The sequence below is a fragment of the Capra hircus genome, chromosome 11 (assembly GCF_001704415.2).
Source record: "Capra hircus breed San Clemente chromosome 11, ASM170441v1, whole genome shotgun sequence".
Taxonomy (NCBI): domain Eukaryota; kingdom Metazoa; phylum Chordata; class Mammalia; order Artiodactyla; family Bovidae; genus Capra; species Capra hircus.
This window is the reverse complement of record NC_030818.1, coordinates 10910018-10929959: the sequence shown is the minus strand read 5'-3', so window position 1 is coordinate 10929959 and position 19942 is coordinate 10910018. Positions and strand designations below refer to the sequence as shown.

General features: G+C 39.0%; 1 protein-coding gene and 1 pseudogene across 6 annotated transcripts in view; one reads left to right on the top strand and one right to left on the bottom strand.

Annotated features, from left to right (window-relative positions):
* The window catches only part of ALMS1 (ALMS1, centrosome and basal body associated protein), a 187208-nt gene that overhangs the window by 7957 nt on the left and 159309 nt on the right, over positions 1-19942 (top strand). The window lies entirely within an intron of this gene.
* LOC102191710 lies at positions 11891-12810 on the bottom strand (annotated as a pseudogene).

Sequence of the window (19942 nt, the reverse complement as noted above, 5' to 3'; positions counted from 1 at the left end):
TAACCAGCTTTAAGTTTCATTAAGTACATTGACATTGTTCTGTAATCTCTACCACAATCTATCTCCAGAACTTTCGCATCTTTACAAACTGAACCTCCAACATCTCTGCCTTATCTGAGTCTGATTCTGATCCTTGCTGTCTCTAACCTGCTTTTGTTTTTGTCTTTTATGTTTTGTAATGTGTGTGTGTGTGGAAAACCAGGCATGTACTGAATGAATATGATATGATAGGAACTGAAGTAAAGAGCCTTTTAGTGTGAGATTTCGTTAAGTTTATGTGGTTAGAGCTGATTTTGTGTTTGTTTCTCATAGCAGTAGGTGTCAAAGGCTAAAACTTCCCTGATGACCTTGTTTTTGTTCCCCGTTTTCTTTGGATTTCTCTAAGGACTTCCTAAATAAGATCTGGATGTGCTGTTCTTTCATTCATATGCCGTATCATCAGGAGCCCTGTTGATGTAGTGGTAAGGTATGGGTGGAGGGGAGGTGCTCTGTAGCCCTGTTATTAGGGCTCACTCTTTCCCTAGGCTGTGAGCTCCACTAGGGTTTTGCATTGGTTTCTCCTTAAATGAAATAAGAAAGCTAGGAGAGGGCTTGGAGTTGACTATTTCCCTTTCCCACATCACTTCGTCTCTGTAAAACCCCAGTCTCTGGTGAACTAGTTTCTTTTATGGGCAGGTCTTAAGGACAGAATGCTCTAGGCTAATTTCAAAATGACTACTTTTCCCTCTTCTCCTGCCAGAGCAAGAGGTTTTTCTCTCATCTTAACCCTGAAACCTGGTGCAGTTCCTGGAAGTAAAACTCCAAAAGTGTGGGAGCCCCTCTAAGACTTTCCCTCGAGTTTTTAAATCTCAGAGTTCTCTATCCTGAGCCTCTAATAATTTGTCAGTTACAGTTTAGGCTTCCCTTCCCTGTCCTTGGTGGTGTCTGCTCTGGAACTCTGTCCCGTTTGTTGTGATTGTATCTGTTTGTCTGTCTCTGATTTGGGGGACTGTAGTTTGCCCTTAATTTCAATTCTCTGGTGGATGTAAGAAGAGTTGTTGGTCTTCAATTTGTTTAGGTTTTTTCTCTTTGTAGTGATAGGAGTAATGACTTCCTAACTCCTTGCCTGCTGGACCAGAGCTTTGTTTTAGTTGTTTTTCAAGGACTGTGGTTTTGTTTGTTTGTTTTTACCATGCTCCATAGCTTGGCTTTCCTAGTAGCTCAGTTGTTAAAGAATCCGCCTTCAATGCAGGAGACCCTGGTTAAGTTCCTGAGTCAGGAAGATCTGCTGGAGAAGGGATAGGCTACCCACTCCAGTATTCTTGGGCTTCCCTTGTGGCTCAGCTGGTAAAGAATCCACCTGCAATGCTGAAGACCTGGGTTTGATGCCTGGGTTGGGAAGATCCCCTGGAGAAGGGAACAGCTGCCCATTCCAGTATTCTGGTCTGGAGAATTCCATGGACTGTATAGTCCATGGGGTCGCAAAGTGACTTTCACTTTTACTTTCATAGCTTGTGGGATCTTAGTTCCCCCACAAGGGATTGAACCTGTGCCCTTGGCAGTGAAAGCATGGTGTCCTAACCATTGGACCACCAGGGAATTTCCTCAACAGATCATTTTTTAGAGCAATTGTAGGTTCCAAAAAAAAACTGGACAGTACAGAGACTTCCCATCTACCTCCTGCTCCCGCACATGCACAGCATCCTCCACTGTCAATATCCCACGTCAGAGTGTAATACATTTGTTATGATGAACCTACATTGACATCCAAAGCCAGAGATTATATTAGGGCTCACTTTTGGTATTGTACATTCTATGGTTTTTGACAAATGTATAATGGCGTGTATCCACCAATATAGTTTCTCCGTGTCTTTTCATGACTTAGTGGCTCATTTCTTTTTAGTTCTGAATAATATTATTGTGTAAATGAACCACAGTTTATTTTAGTCATTCATCTACTAAAGGATATTTTAGTTGGACTTCCCTGATGAGTCAGACTGTAGTGAATCTACCTGCAATGCAGAAGACCTGGGTTCAAACCCTGGGTCGGGAAGACCCCCTGGAGAAGGGAATGGCTACCCACTGCAGTATTCCTGCCTGGAAAATTCCGTGACAGAGGAGCCTGGTGGGCTGCAGTGTGTGAGGCTGCAGAGAATCAGACACGACTGAGAGACTAACCGTCTTTTCAGTCCATTTGGGTCAGTACCAAGCAGTCGGATGACCAGCTGTATGTGTGCTCAGTGGTGTATTTTGGTTAACAGTCCTTATCAGGTTATGTCTTTTAGAAATATCTTCTCCTAGTCTGTGGCTTGTCTTCTCGTTCTCTTGACATTGTCTTTCATGGAACAAAAATTTTTAATTTTGATGAGTCCAGCTTATCAATTATTTCTTTCAAGGGTTGTGCCTTTGGTGTTGTACCGAAAAAGTGATCACCGTAGCCAAGATCGTCTAGGTTTTCTCCTATATTATATTCTAGATGTTTTACAGTTTTTACAGTTTTATATTCTCTGTTTACATCTATGATTCATTTTGAGTTAAATTTTGTGAAAGGTGTAAGATCTGTCTCGATTCACTTTTTGCACGTGTACGTCCAGTTATTCCAGCATCATTTGTTGAAAAGACTGTCTTTGCTCCATTATGTTGCCTTTGTTCCTTTGTCAAGGATCAGTGGTCTTTATTTTGGTCTGTTTCTGGACTTTGTTGTGTTACAGTGATCTGTTTGTCTGGCCTTTCACCAATGCCACATTATCTCGATTGCTGTAGCTTTATACTAAGTCTTTAAGTCAGATAGTGTCTGTGTTGTTTTTTTGGCTTTCTTGGGTCTTTTGACTCTCCATATACCCTCTATTTTTAAAGTTTAAATTACTCCCCCCTCCCATTGGTAGGTTGGTTTCTGATGTACAACAATGCAAATCAGCCATAATTATACGTACATCCTCTCCCTCCCTAGCCTCTCTCCCCACCACTCATCCCATCCCTCCACGTCATCACAGAGCACTAGACTGGGCTCCCTGTGCCGCACAACAACTTCTCAGCACCTATCCAGCTTGCACTGGACAATGTATATATATTGATGCTGCGTTCTGCATTTGTCCCACTCTCTCCCCCCCCCCACGGTGTCCATAAGTCCATTCTCTACATCTTTGTCTCCATTCCTTCCCTGCAAACAGCTTCATCAATATAATTTTTCTAGATTATGTATATATGTGTTAATTACTATATTTGTTTCTGTCTTTCTGAGTTCACTGTATATAATAACAGGCTCTAGCTTCATCCATCTCATGAGAACTGAGTCGAATTCATTCTTCTTGATGACTGAGTAATATTCTGTTGTGTATGTATGTGCCACTTTTTTTTTGTTGATTCCTCTGCTGATGGGCATCCAGCTTGCTTCATGTCCTGGCTCTGGTAAGCGGTGCTGCAGTGAACGTTGGGGTACATGTGTCTTGAGTTTTGGTTATGGTTTTCTCAGGGCCCAGTAGTGGGATTGCTGGGTCATGTGATGACTTATTCCTAGTATTTGAAGTAATCTTTATCCTGTTCTCCATAATGGCTGTATCAGTTTGTATTCCCACCAACAGTGTAGAGTTCCCTTTTCTCTACATCCTCTCCAACATTTATTGTTTGTAAATTTTTTGATGTTGGCCATTCTGACTGGCGTGAGGTGATACCTCATTGAAGTTTTGATTTGCATTTCTCTAATAATTAGTGACGTTGAGCATCTTTTCATCTGTTTATTGGCCATCTGTATGTCTTCTTCGGAGAAATATCTGTGCCCATTTTTTGATTGGGCTGTTTGTTTTCCTAATATTGAGCTGTACAAGCTGCTTATATATTCTAGATTAATCCTTTGTCAGTTGTTTCATTTGCAGTTTTCTCCTATTTTGAGGGTTGTCTTTTAATCTTATTTATTGTTTCCTTTGTTGTGCAAAAGCTTTTAAGTTTAATTAGGTCTCATTTTTTTTTTCCCCATAACTCTAGGAGGTGGGTCATAGGATCTTGTGGTTTATGTCAAGGAATATCCTGCCTGTGTTTTCCCCTAAGAGCTTTATACTTTCTGACCTTACATTTAAGTCTAATCCAGTGTGTATTTATTTTTGAGTATGATGTTAGGAAGTCTTCTAGTGTCATTCTTTAGCATGTAGCTGTCCAGTTTCCCCAGAACTACTTGCTGAAGAGGCTGTCTTTTCTCCATTGTATATTCTTGCCTCCTTTGTCAAAGATAAGGTGTCCATAGGTGTGTAAATTTATCTCTGGGCTTTCTGTCTTGTTCATTGATTTGTATTTGTTTTTGTGCTTGTACCATACTTGTGATGACTGTAGCTTTGTAGTATAGTCTGAAGTCAGGAAGGTTGATTCCTCCAGCTCTGTTTTTCTTTGTTAAGATTGCTTTGGCTATTCGGGGTCTTCTGTCTTTCCATGCAAATCGTAAATTTTTTTGTTCTAGTTCTGTAGAAAAATACCATTGGTAATTTGATAGGGATTGCAGTGAATTTGTAGATTTGTATATATGTGGGCTTTCCTAGTGGCTCAGACGGTAAAGTGTCTGCCTGCAATGCGGGGGACCTGGGTTTGATCCCTGGGTCGGGAAGATCCCCTGGAGAAGGAAATGGCAATCCACTCCAGCACTCTTGCCTGGAAAATCCCATGGATGGAGGAGCCTGATAGGCTACAGTCCATGGGGTCGCAAAGAGTTGGACACGGCTGAGCGACTTCGCTTCACTTCACTTGGGTTGTATAGTCATTTTCGCAATATTGATTTCTCCAATTCAAGAACATGGTATATCTCTCCATCTATTTGTGACATCTTGGATTTCTTTCATTGGTATCCTATAGTTTTCTGCATAGGGTCTTTTTTCTTTTAGGTAGGTTTATTCCTAGGTATTTTATCCTTTTTACTGCAGTGGTGAATGGGATTGTTTCCTTAACCTTTTTCTGATTTTTCATTGTTAGTGTATAGGAATGCAAAGGATTTGTGTGTATTAATTTTATATCCTGTGACTTTACTCTATTCATTGATTAACTCTAGTAATTTTCTGGCAGAATCTTTAGATTTTTCTTTGTATAGTATCATGTCATTTGCAGACAGCGAACGTTTTATCTTTATTTTCAATTTGGATTTCTTTTATTTCTTTTTCATCTCTGATTGCTGTGGCTAGGACTTCCAACACTGTGTTGGATAATAGTGATGAGAGTGGACACCGTTCTCTTGTTCCTAGTCTTAGAGGAAGTGCTTTCCGTTTTTCACCATTGAGAATATTTGCTTTGGATTTGTCTTGTATGGCCTTTATTATATTGATGTAGGTTCCTTCTGTGCTTACTTTCTGAAGAGTTTTTATCATAAATGAGTGTTGAATTTTGTCAGAAGCTTTCTTTGCATCTATTGAGATGATCATATGGTTTTTATCTTTCAGTTTTTTGATATGTGTATCACATTGATTTTTTTGCATATATTGAAGAATCCATGCATCCCTGGGATAAATCCCACTTGGTCATGATGTATGATCCTTTTAATATATTATTGCCTTTTTTTTGCTAAAATTTTGTTGAGGAGTTTGATATTGGCCTGGAATTTTCTTTTTTTGTGGTGTCTTTGTCTGGTTTTGGTGATGGTGGCCTCCTGGAATGAGTATGGGGTTTTTCCTTCCTCTGCAATTTTCTGGAATAGTTTTAGCAGGATAGGTGTTAGTTCTTCTCTAAACTTTATGAGGGATTTACCTGTGAAGCCATCTGGCCCTGGGCTTTTGTTTGTTGAAGATTTTTGATCACAGTTTTTATTTCAGTGCTTGTAATTGGTCCATTCATGATTTCTGTTTCTTCCTGGTTCAGTTTTGGAAGGTTTTTCTAAGAACTTGCCCATTTCTTCCAGGTTGTCCATTTTATTGGCATATAGTTACTTGTTGTTGACTCTTAAGATCCTTTGTATTTCTGTGTTGTCTCTTGTAAGTTCTTTTTCATTTCTAATTTTATTGATTTGAGTCCTCTCCCTTTTTTTCCTTGATGAGTCTGGCTAGTGGTTTGTCAATTTTGTTTATCTTCTCAAAGAACTAACTTTTAGTTTTATTGAACTTTGCTATTGTTCCTTTCTTTTTCATGTATTTCTGCTCTGATCTTTCTAATTTCTTCCCTTCTGCTAACTTCAGGGTTTTTTGTTCTTTTTCTAGTGGCTTTAGGTGTAAAGTCAGGTTGTTGATTTTTGGTGGTTGTTGTTTTTTGAGATAGGCTTGTATTGCTATAAACTTTCCTCTTAGAACTGATTTTGCTGCATGCCACAGGTTTTGGGTCATTGTGTTTTCATTGTCTTTTTGTTTCTAGGTATTTTTTAAAATAACCTTTTTGATGTCTTCAGTGACTTGTTGGTTATTTAGAAGTGTGTTGTTTAGCCTCCATGTATTTGTGATTTTTACAGTTTTCTTTCTTTTCCTGTAATTGATACCAAGTTGCATAGCATTGTGGTCAGAAAATATGCTTGATACAATTTTAGTTTTCTTAAATTTTCCGATGCTTGATTTGTGACCCAAGATGTAATCCATCCTGGAGAATGTTCCATGTTCAGTTGAGAAAAAAGTGTATTCTGCTGTTTTGGGATGGAATGTCCTGAAGATATCAGTTAGCTCCATTTGGACTAGTATGTGATTTAAGGCTTGTGTTTCCTTATAAATTTTCTGTCTGGATGATCTGTCCATTGGTGTAATTGGGGTGTTAAAGTTCCCTTGTATTACTATATTACTGTCAGTTTCCCCTTTTGTGGTCATTAGTATTTGCATTATGTATTGAGGTGCTTCTATGTTGGGTGAATTAGTATTTATAATTGTTATATCTTCTTGAATTGGTCCCTTTTTCATTATGTCGTGTCCTTCCTTATTTTTCGTAACAGTTTTTTTTTTATGTCTATTTTGTCTAATACAAGTATTGCTACTCCCACTATCTTTTGATTCCCACTTGCATGGAATATCTTTTTTCATCCCTCAACTTTCAGTCTGTATGTGTCCTTAGGTCTGAAGTGGCTCTCCTGTAGGCAGCATATACACAGGTCTTGTTTCTGTATCCATTCAGCCAGTTTGTGTCTTGATTGTAGCATTTAATCCATTTACATTTAAGGTAGTTATATATATGTTCCTAATGCCATTTTCTTAAGTGTTCAGGATTTATTTTTGTGAGTCTGTTTCTTCTGTAGAAGTTCCTTTAGCATTTGTTGTAAAGCTGGTTTGGTGGTGCTAAATTCACTGAACTGTTGCTTGTCTGTAAAGCTTTTGATTTCTTCTTCAAATCTGAATGAGATCCTTGCTGGGTAGAGTACTCTTGGTTGTAAGTTTTTATCCTTCATCACTTTAAATATATCCTGCCACTCTCTCTGGCCTGCAGAGTTTCTGCTGAAGAATCAGCCGTTAACCTTATGGGGATTGCTTTGCATGTTATTTTTTGCTTTTCCATTGCTGCTTCTAGTATTTTTTGAGTTTAATTTTTTTAAGTGTGATTAATATGTGTGTTGTTGTGTTTCTCTTTGGGTTTATCCTATATGGGACTGTCTGGGCTTCCTGGACTTGGGTGCCTATTTCTGTTTCTATAGTAGGGAAGTTTTCCACTATAACCTCCTCACATGTTTTCTCATACCCTTTGTTTCTCTTCTTCTGAAATGCTAATAATTTGAATTTTGGTGCATTTATTATTGTCCCAGAGGTCTCTGAGACTGTCCTCAATTCTTTTATTTCTTTTTTCTGCTCCTCAGTAGTTATTTCTGTCATTCTGTCTTCCAGCTCACTTATCCATTCTTCTGCCTCAGTTATTCTACTGTTGATTCCTTTTAGATTATTTTTAATTTCAGTGATTGTGTTGTTCATGTCTGTTTATTTTTATTTATTCTAGGTCTTTAGTAGATGTGTTAAATGATTCTTGTATTTTTTCTATTTTTGATATTTTGAAACTTCTTTACTGCCATTACTTGAAATTCTTTTTCACATAGGTTGCCTGTTTCCTCTTCATTTATTTGGTCTTGTAGTTTTTAACTTGCTCCTTCATCTGTAACGTATTTTTTTGTTGTTTCTTTTTTTTTTTTATTTTTTTGATGGTTGGGACTACGTTCCTGTCTCACAAGTTGTTTAGCCTTAGTATCCAGCAGTGGAGTGTTCAGGTAGTTGGGTAGAACTGGGTCTTTGTTTTGAGATGTGGACCTTTGGAAACCTCACTCTTCATTAATATTCCCTGGCACCTGAAGTTTTCTCTGTTACTCTAGCCATTCGGATTCAGCACTCCTGCCTCCTGGGGCTCAGTCCTGAACTGGGATTCCACAAGCCATGGTTGTGGAAAAGAAAACTGTTGGAAAGGAAGAAAAAGAAAAAAAAAAAGGCAAAACAATAACAAAGAATAGAAAATAACCTCAGAAGGGTGAAACTGGACTCCAGTAGCAAAGAAGAAAAAAAATTATGTCTATAAAAATAAAAAATAAAAAACAAGAGGGGGCAGAAAAATAATGAAGACTAAAAAATAATAAAATAAATTTAGAAAACTAACAAATAATAGAAAAACAAGAATATGTATGAAACAACCACTGGAGGGTAAAACTGAACTCTGCTGGTAAACAGTAAAAAAAGTATTGGAAAAAAAAACCACCCTTAAAAACAGAAAAAAACTTGCATGTGAAGGGCTGTGCTTAGGTGGGGGATGACTTATGTGGTGTTTGGGTGGAGGTGGGATGTAGCAGGGGGTGGGGTCCTGATTCAGGACCTAAGCCTCCAGGAAAGACCCTAGAGAGGGGGTTCTACCCGAACTGAGAAAGCCTCTGCAGTGCCTCTGTGTAGGGCGTGGCAGGTGGCCTGGACTCCACCCAAGTTTCTGCAGTGCTTCTCGCTTCAGGGTGGGGAGGATAAACCTGGGTCTCCAGGAGGCTCCCTGGGGCCAAGTAGGTAGGGGAACACCAGTTGGATTCCCCTCTCCTCCCCATCCAGAGGGACCCTCCCCTGCTGCCTCTGCTTTGTCTTCCTTCCCTTCTGCATTTGTAAGACCTACATGGGCAGTGGGTGCCCTCGGAGGTGACCCTGGAGGGAGGGGGCTCCTGAAGAATAGAGGGGGCCCCTGGAAGGAAGAGGGAGCCAGAGGGTAGAGAAAGGGGTCCCAACTGGTGGAGGGCCCAGTCCAGAGGGCAGACAGAGCCCCTGGTTGGGGGATGAGGGCCCACAAAAGACAAGGACCTTGAAGGGGAGAGGAAACTGGAGAATAGAGGGGGACCCTGAAGGGTGGGGGGGCCACCCGGATGGCCGAGGACTTGGCCTGGAAGGAGGAATAAGCCCTGGAGGGAGGAGAGAGGCTGGAGGAGGGCTCCCTGGAAGGTGCAGGGGGCCTGGAGGTGGTGGTCTTAGGAGGCCCTCCAGGGCCGAGTGGGCAGAGGGACACTAGGCAGTTCCCTGCTACTGGAACCCTGCAGGTGCCTCCCCAAGCTGGGTGGTCTTCTCTCCCTGCAAGAGCCTCCCTCCCCTGTTTCACATCTACAGGACTCATCCAGGTGGATGAGTCCCTGAAGAGCAAAATGGGCTTTTTTTACCCCCTGTGCATCATCTTAGTTCCCTGACCACATGCCAAGCCCATACTTCCTGCAGTGGAAGCACAGAGTCCTACCCACTAGACTGCCAGGGAAGTCCCAGTGCTATTGTGTTTTTAATTTTAAATTCTAATTGTTCATAGCCGGTATGTAGGAAACCCATTGACTTTGCTCTGGTTTTGTTGTTGTTTGTTTTTTTAAATGTTCAAGTATCACCAAAAAATATCCATCCACTACTTTGGGAAACTGGAGTATTGAATTCTAATTATTGTTTCTTTTTTCCTTCAGTTCTGTTAGTTTTTCCTTAAGGTATTTTGGAGCTCTGATGCGAAGTGAATATATATTTTGAATTATTAGGTTATTCTTGGTGGTTTGACCCTTTTATCATTCTGAAATGTTCCTCTTTATTTTTAGTAACCTTTTTATTTTAATACATTTTTATATTGCAGTAGCCATTCTACATGTTTTATGATTATAAATCTGCTTTTCATCCTTTTACTTTCAACCTGTTTGTATTTTCAGCCTAAAGTGTCTCTCCTGTAGAGAGCATATAGTTGAATCTTGTTTTTCATGTAGTCTAACACAACTGTATATCTTTGATTGGATTGTTTAATTCACTCACATTAAATGCTGTTGATATGTTTTGATTTATATCTACTGTTTAATTTTTTGTTTTCTATATATCTCGTGTCTTTTTGTTCTTTTAGACCTTCTTATATTGCCATTTTTGGTTTTAAGTAGGTATTTTTCTCTTGTGTTGATTTAATTCTAATGATTTTTAAAGTTATAATTACTGAGTTATTTTTGGGGGCTTACAGTGTACACTGTTAATTTATCAGAATCTGCTTGCGATTCATTAGGACTAAATTCCAGTGAAATTTAGAAGGTTTATGCCAATATAACCCCGTTCCTTACCCTGCCCCTTTAATGTTATTACTGTTAAACATAACATCTGCATATGTTACAGATATGTTACATACCAAGTGATGTAAGAGTTAATACTTTCTGTAATAGGTTTTTTTGAAGAATCTGGGAGAAGGGAGAATAACAAGCAGATGTTTTGTAGTTAGTTATATGAATTTCTTTTGTCTTCTTTTTTTGTACTCATTTCTTCCTTTTGAGTATCTGGTATTATTTTCTTATTTTAGCACAGATCAGTACCTGTTGATCTCCTTTGTGCTGTCATTGTCAAATACATTTCTGTATGTTTATGTGCCCAACAGTATGATTAGATATATATTGTTTCATACAATTGTGTTTTTTTTGAAATAGGAAAAATTTCACTTTATTGTCACATTGAATTTTAGTACTTTACTTTCCCCCCTTTCCTTCCTTCCTTCCTTTTGCTGTCGGGGCAGCTGTGGCATGCGGGGTCTTTCGCTGCAGCACAGACTCTCGTTGTGGCGCACAGGCTCAGTAGTTGTGGCGCGCCAGCGTAGTTGCTCTGTGGTGCGTGGGATCCTAGTTCCCAGACGAGGGATTGAACCTATGTCCCCTGCATTGCGAGGTGAATTCCCAGTCATTGGCTCACTGGGGGAGACACTGAATTTTAGTACTTCTCTGTACAAGAGAAAAATAAGCTGAGTCACGGTCATGAGTTCAGGATTATATATGCTGCATTTTGCCTTGTTATAATACAGCTGTGGCTCTATGATAAATATAAATTGGGGCCATAGCTTGTAATCCAAAGCTAATTTGCATAACTGTCACGAGGGAAAAAAGCATTAAATGCATTTCTGAAATAAGTATTTTCATTTAATTAAGAATGTCAAGATAGCATTAGACATTGGCCTTGTTTCAAAAAAGTTTAAATGCTAAGGTAGCTAAATAACCTTCTTGAAAGGGTTAAACACAGTTGATAAACAAAATGTTTTCCCTCTAATCTCAATCTTACGTAAGTGAAAGAGATGAGGGGAAAAATGAAGACAATTTCTTTAGCGTATATGGCTAAGTACATCCCTCCTTAAACTGTAGTGTCCATTACTGACTTCATTAAATTGAACTGGGCAAATATCAAAAGTTATCCACTTTATAAACCAAAGACAGCAATTTTAGGGTTACGGTAAGTAAAAAAATTTTGAAACACTTGAAAAATGTTTGACATTAGAGAAATCATCTCTTCATTATGAGAAAGAAAGGCATAACAGAAAGTAAAAGACATTTAAACTAAACTGATTTTCAGTCCTCTTTGAATAAGAGAAATAATAAATAACGGTTGATTACTAAACTTTGTGCTTTAATCAAACTAATTAATTACAGTGATTTTAAATGGCAACTGCCCATCTGACTGGGTGGTGAGCTTGACAGTTTTGAATACTTTTGTAATGAGTATTTTTTAAAACACAAAGACACTAAAATGATCTGGTTTTGCAGTGTTTATCTTAATGCATTCTGCATTTCTTTGCCAATCTTGTAGTTAAGGATCTTGTTCCAATCAATCTTAGTGTGAGTAATTGGGAACCGTTGATGAAAGTTGTGTATGACATTGTCTGATAATTTTCACTGATGACAGTTCGGTATTCATTCTTTTTAGCCTCTTCAATCTTTATAAATGCATTTGCTGTTTGCACCTCATTAGACACTGTTAGGGAATCTTGTATATCTTTATGACTCATGGCTGAACCTTACCATTTTCATAATAAGGAACCTGAATTCAAGATGCCAGGCACCTGAGTAGTTGAAGGAATAATTGTAAACATCCACTCTGAACTCCAGTGACCGTTCCAAAAGTCTTTTGCTTGAAATTAATGGCTTTCTATGCATGCAATAACTGTTTGCTGTCCATCTATTTTTTTTAGCCATATACAGTACTGACACAGAGTCAGACACGATTGAAGTGACTTAGCAGCAGCAGCAGAGAGCAGTTATTACGCAAGTTTGCCATGGTTCAGTTGCATTTTCTGCCTCATACAGTGTTGGATCAGTTGTGTCCTTTTTTAAGTGATCAGGTTTTTTGGTTCCAAAAACTGTCCGTTTCCCAAGTTACCATGTTCTGTTTTCAATGCCTGATTTTCATAACCTTCAGTTTTTACTGAGGTGAACTGGTATGCATGGGCTGCCCCTTCCTCAGAAGAGTGTCATTGTTAAGCAATAACAGAACGTCATTAAGCACCTCGTTAAATTCTCCAGGAGGGGCAGGAATGATGAATTTTGCTGCTTTGCACACCTTCTCATCAGACAACTCCTCCTCCAGATCTGCTGTTTTCCTTTCGGTGGCAAACTAGGCTGCCCGTGTTGATGGTGGCAGTGACAGCCTGCCTTACCCCTTTTTCCGCCTGGTCTTCCTTGCTGCGCATTCTGCCAGTGAAGCTTTTCAGATCATGAAAGGGAAGAAGGGAGAAGAAATAACGCAGTTACACAGTCTTTTGCAGTTAGCTGTGTAATTGCTTTAATTAATTCTCTGTTATTTTGTGTAAATTTCAGCTACTCTCTAGTATCATCCTGAAGCATTTCCCTTAGTATTTCTTGTAAAAGAAATAAAGAAATTTTCTGTTTAGGTTTATCTGGGGATTGAAATTTTTTAAAAAGAATTGTAATTGTGATAAAATACACATAATATCTTAACCATCTTAACCATTTTAAAGTGTATAGTTTGATAATGTTAAATACATTAACCCTGTTGTATAACCAGTGTCCAGAACTCTTTTCATTTTGCAAAACTGAAACTCTGCACCATAAACAACTACCTGTTTTCCCTCATCTCAGTTCCTAGCAACCACGTTTCTGCTTTGTGTTTCTATGAGTTTGACTACTCTAGATACCTCTTTTAAGTGGAACCATACAGTATCTGTCCTTTGTGACTGTCTTATTTTCACTTTCACCCTCAAGATTCATCCATATTGTAGTAGTGAGCCGATTACCTTCCTTTTAAGTCTGAATAACATTCCATTGTATGTATGTACAACATTTTGTTTATCCATTATCAGCTGATAAGACACTTGGATTGCTTCTGCCTATTGGCTGTTGTGAGTAGTGCTGCTGTGAACATAGGTTTGCAAATATCTCCAGACCTTTCCTTCAGTTCTTTTGGATATATATGCAAAAGTGGGATTGCTAGAACATGGTGGTAGTTCTATTTTTAGTTTTCTGAGGAACCTCCCTACTGTTTTCCATAGTAGTTGTACCATTTTATAGTTTCACCAACACTACACAAAGGTCCCAGTTTCTCCACATCTTTGCCAACATTTGTTATTTTTTTCCTCTCTCTCTTTTTTTTTTTTTTGATAGTAGCCATCCTGATGAGTGGGCTTCCCTCATAGCTCAGTTGGTAAAGAACCTGCCTGCAATGCAGGAGACCCTAGTTCGATTCCTGGGTCGGGAAGATCCGCTGGAAAAGGGATTGGCTACCCACTTCAGTATTCTTGGGCTTCCCTTGTGGCTCAGCTGGTAAAGACTCTGCCTGCAATGCGGGAGACCTGGCTTCAGTCCCTGGATAGGGAAGATTCCCTGGAGAAGGGAAAGGCTACCCACTCCAGTATTCTGACCTGGAGAATTCCATGAACCCCAGTCCATAGGGTCGCAAAGAGTTGGACACGACTGAGTGACTTTCACTTTCACTATCCTGGTGAATATGAGGTGATGTCTTACTGTTTTGATTAGTGATGTTGAACATCTTTCCCTGTACTTAGTGGCTATTTGTATATATTTGGAGAAATGGCTCTGCAAGTTCTTTGCCTATTTGATAATAGGTTAATTGGGTGGTTTTTTGTTTTGTTTTTGAGTTTTACTGCTGCTGCTGCTAAGTTGCTTCAGCTGTGTCCAACTCTTTGCGACCCCATGGACTGCAGCCCATCAGGCTCCTCCATCCATGGAATTTTCCAAGCAAGAGTACTGGAGTGGGTTGCCATTGTCTGCTCTGTTTTGAGTTTTAGGAGTTCTTTATATATTATGGCTACTAAGCCCATATCAGATATGTGATTTGCAAATCTTTCCCCCCATTTTGTGGTTTGCCTTTTCACTCTGTCTGTGGTGTCTTGTGATATGCAGGATTTTACAGTGTTCATGAAGTCCAGCTTGTCTGTTGGTTTCTTTTGTTGCTTGTGCCTTTGGTATCATATCCAAGAAATCATTGCCAAACGTACTATTGTACAACTTTTGCTCTGAGTTTTCTTCTAAGAGTTTTGTAGTTTTAGGTCTTTAAGTCTTTGATCCGTTCAGAGTTGACTTTTTTATATGATGTTAGGTGAGTGTGTAACTTCATTCTTTTGAATGTGAGCAGCCAGTTTTTCCAGCAGCATTGGTTGAAAAGTGAAAGTGAAAGTGAAGTCGTCCCTGACTCTTAGTGACCCCACGCAGCCTGTCAGGTTCCTCCGTCCGTGAGATTTTCCAGGCAAGAGTACTGGAGTGGGTTGTCGTTGCCTTCTCCGGTTTTGGACAGTACTGCAGCATGAATTCAGACTGAAAACCTGAATCAGTACTGGCTTACAGTTCAAATTCTCAGGGAAGTTCTTTTTAACTCCCTCCACTCAGTGCCAAGGTTGAGAAGTGGAAGTTTCTTTTCTGTCCTTTTCTGTGGGAAAGTTTATTTCCCTTTTAATTTTATATTTGTTGAAAAGGCCATCCTTTTCCCATTAAACGAACTTGATAGTTTTATTGAAAATTATTTGACCATATGTATGTGAGAATTCAATCCCAAAGAAAGGCAATGCCAAAGAATGCTCAAACTACCACACAATTACACTCATCTCACATGCTAGTAAAGTAATGCTCAAAATTCTCCAAGCCAGGCTTCAGCAGTACGTGAACTGTGAACTTCCTGATGTTCAAGCTGGTTTTAGAAAAGGCAGAGGAACCAGAGATCAAATTTCCAACATCCTCTGGATCATGGAAAAAGCAAGAGAGTTCCAGAAAAACACCTATTTCTGCTTTATTGACTATGCCAAAGCCTTTGACTGTGTGGATCACAACAAACTGTGGAAAATTCGGAGAGAGATGGGAATACCAGACCACCTCACCTGCCTCTTGAGAAACCTGTATGCAGGTTAGGAAGCAACAGTTCAAACTGGACACGGAACAAGAGACTGGTTCCAAATAGGAAAGGGAGTACGTCAAGGCTGTATATTGTCACCCTGCTTATTTAACTTCTATGCACAGTACATCATGAGGAACGCTGGACTGGAAGAAACACAAGCTGGAATCAAGATTGCCGGGAGAAATATCAGTAACCTCAGATATGCAGATGACACCACCCTTATGGCAGAAAGTGAAGAGGAACTCAAAAGCCTCTTGATGAAAGTGAAAGTGGAGAGTGAAAAAGTTGGCTTAAAGCTCAACATTCAGAGAATGAAGATCATGGCATGCAGTCCCATCACTTCATGGGAAATAGATGGGGAAACAGTGTCAGACTTTATTTTGGGGGGCTCCAGAACCACTGCAGATGGTGACTGCAGCCATGAAATTAAAAGACACTTACTCCTTGGAAGAAAAGTTATGACCAACCTAGATAGCATATTAAAAAGCAGAGACATTACTTTGCCAACTAAGGTCCATCTAGTCAAGGCTATGGTTTTTCCTGTGGTCTTGTATGGATGTGAGAGTTGGATTGTGAAGAAAGCTGTGCGCTGAAGAATTGATGCTTTTGAACTGTGGTGTTGGAGAAGACTCTTGAGAGTCCCTTGGACTGCAAGGAGATCCAACCAGTCCATTCTGAAGGAGATCAGCCCTGGGATTTCTTTGGAAGGAACGATGCTAAAGCTGAAACTCCAATACTTTGGCCACCTCATGCGAAGAGTTGACTCATTGGAAAAGACTCTGATGCTGGGAGGGATTGGGGGCAGGATGAGAAGGGGACGACAGAGGATGAGATGGCTGGATGGCATCAGGGACTCGATGAACGTGAGTCTGAATGAACTCTGGGAGTTGGTGATGGACAGGGAGGCCTGGCGTGCTGCGATTCATTGGGTCCCAAAGAGTCGGGCACGGCTGAACGACTGAACTGAACTGATGTGAGAATTTATTCTTGGGATCTCTTTCCTCTGACTGATACTCCCAATACTGTGTTGATTAGAAATGGCAAGAGTAGGCATTCTCGCATTGTCCCTGGTCTTAGAGGAAAAATTTTCAGTTTTACACCATTGAGTATGATATGAGTTAGTTGTGGGTCCTCATAAGTGGCCTAAGTCATGTTTGACTGTTTGCAACCCTGTGGACTGTATCCCACCAGGCTCCTCTGTCCATGGGAGTCTCCAGGCAAGAATACTGGAGTGGATTTCATGCCTTCTTCCAGGGGATCTTCCCAATTCAGGGATTGAACCTGTGTCTCCTGTATTGCAGGCAGATTCCTTACCTACTAAGCCACCTTTGGGAAGCCCCATTATATTGATTAGTTTCCTTCTGTTCCTTATTTATTGAGTGCTTTTATCATGCAAGGGTATTGAATATTCAGGTGCTTTTTCTGTATCAGTAAAGATGATCAGTGGTTTTCTTCATTCTGTCAATGTGAAGTATTGATTGATTTTTATGAGTTGAATCATCCTTGCATTCCATGGTTAATCCCCATGTGATCATGGTGTATACTTCTTTTAATGTGTTGTGAATTCTGTGTGCTAACATTTCTTGAGGGTGATTGAAGCGATTTGGTCCTTGGCTTTTCTCTGTTGGCAAGTTTTTGATTACTGATTCAGTCTCCTTGCTAGTTATACATTTCAGATTTTGTATTTTTTCATTGTTCACTCTTAGGAGGTTGTATCTTTCTAGGGATTAATGTGTGTCCTGTTTGTTGGTGTGCAGTTGTTCATAATGGTCTCTTATGATCCTTATTTTGTGGCATTGGTTGCAATATTCCTTCCTGCATTTCTGATTTTATTATTTGAGTCTATTTTTTTTTCTTAGACTAGTTAAGGGGTTATCAATTTTATCAGTTTTCTGAAAAAATCACTTTTAGTTTCATGATTTTTTTTCCTTGTTGACCATTTCATTTGTCTGTGCTCCAATTTTTGTTATTTTCAGCTTTAGGTTTTAGTTTTTCTTTTTGTTCCTTGAGGTACAAGTTAGATTGTTACTTGAGATCATGCCTTTTTTTAAGGCATGCCATTTATAGCTTAAACTTCCTTCTTAGTACTTCTTTAACTGCATCCATAAATTGTTTTGGTATTTTGCATTTTCATTTTTGTCAAGGTATTTTCTGATTTCCTTTATGACTTATTGTTTAAGAGTGTAGTGTTTAATTTCCACATATTGTAAAATTTCCAGTTTTATCTTAGGCTGTTTATTTCCACTTTCATTACATTGTGATTGGAAAAGGTACCGTGTATTATTTCAGTCTTCTTGAATTTATTCAGACTAGTTTTATGCCTAGACATGTGTTCTATCCTGAAGAATGTTCCATATGTAATTGAGAAAATGTATTCTGCTGTTTATGGATGGAGTGTTCTATATATATCTGTTAGGTTTGATTGGTCTATAGTGTTGTTCAATTTCTGTATTTTCTTATTCTTCTGACTGGTTGTTCTGTGCATTATTGAAAGAACATTATTGTGTTGTTGTGTATTTCCCCCCTCAGTTCTTTGAACATCTGTCTCATTAATTTAGGAGCTCTGAGGTTTGGTGCAGAAATACACTTTTTCTATCTTCTTGGTGAATTGACCCTTTTATCATTATATGACATCTCTTTGTCTCTTATAACAGTTTTTCACTTGAAAGTCCATTTTGTCTGAAATTAATACAGCTGCTCCTGTGTTATTTTGGTTACTGTTGCATGAAATATCTTTTTTTATCCTTTTAATTGATATGCATCCTTAGATCTAAACTGTTTCTTTGATAGGTAGCATGTAGTTGGAAGACCACTAAAGACCACAAACTTTTAATATTAAAAGCTAATCAGGGAAGGACTTGGAAAGTGTTTGTTTATACCAGAAGGCATTTAACCTCAGATCAGAGTTGGTGATGACACCTGCTTAGTTTTAAAGCATTCATCTTAAGAATTCTCTTTCAAGTGTTTGGGTTATATCAATACCTGACGCAACTGTGGGAAAACTGATCAAACATACGGGAATGTATTAGAAATTAATTTCTTTAATGAAGTCTATAAACCATCGGGTAGGTAATAAAAATAAGTTCTGGGAAATGTATTTTTTAAGAAAAACTTTTCCACTGAGCCCACTCACTGGAAAAGACCCTGATGCTGGGAAGGATTGAGGGCAGAAGAAGGGGGTGACAGAGGATGAGATGGTTGGATGCCACCATGGACTCAATGGACATGAGTTTGAGCAAACTCTGGGAGATAGTGAAGGATAGGGAAGCCTGGCATGCTGCAGTCCATGGGGTCACAAAGAGTCAGACACAACTGAGCAAATGAACAACAATAAGAACTTCTAACATTTAATTTTAACTTTTAAGGTTTTTTTAGCTGATAAAAGTGAGAGTGTGTTCTTTCTTCTCACAAACTGGGTTAGTTTGTCAAAGTGTTGGTTTCATAATATTGTATCATTAGTGTTCTACAAATATCTTAGGGAATTGAACTCTTTTTGTAAGCTAATGTGAATCAGCTATTTCCAAAGGCAAGACCCTGTGCTGTACACCCAGCTTTATTTAGTTGCAGTGAATAGCCATTATGAACATTCATTTTGGCATTCTTCTTTCCTGGAGGGCTCAAGGAATACTAACTGTGCCAAAACATTGGCTCTATTTTTATTTATTTAGGGATTTCAAATTGCTGAAATGAATTTGCAAAATGCCTTTCTTTGCTTTTTGTTCTTTATTCCTCAGAAAATGCCACTGAAGCAAGGTGGGTGTGCCCCATGGTGTTCTACCTTTTGAGAAAAACCTCTTGAAAGAATCTATACCATAGAATCTCTTTAGTTATTGAATAGATTTTTGAGTTAAGCTTTCCTTTCTCATCAAAAGCAAATTGTTGTATGTGCTCTGTAAAAATGTTTTGTTAGTGTAGTAACTGTTTTAATTCTGGGGGAAAAAATTACCTTATTATCTTGAGTTTCCTTCAGAGGTTCTTTGACATTTGTGGTTTTGTGACCATGCATCTTTTCTTGACTCATAGCTGCCTGTTTTATTTTTATCAATCTCTTCTTTTTTTATGGACATTATGTCTCTTTTTCAAAAGTCTCTAAGAGTCTGAGGTGTTCTCATTTTGAAGGCTTTTGAAGTACCTTTGAAAGTATAGTTTGTAATTTCATTTTTAGCCAAGCGTGTTGCTTTGTTTTGTCCTTTGGTACATTCTTCTCTACCTGGTGTTTTTCTGGTTGTCTCCACCTTGCCCCTTGCATCTCCTTTAAAAGGAGGTTTTAACCCAGAGGGATGTTGTGGGGAGGGAGGTGGGAGGGGGGTTCATGTTTGGGATCGCATGTACACCCGTGGTGGATTCATGTCAATGTATGGCAAAACCAATACAGTATTGTAAAGTAAAATAAAGTAAAATGATTTGAAATCTGAAAAAAATAAAAAATGAAAGGAGGTTTTACACTGGAAGCTTTG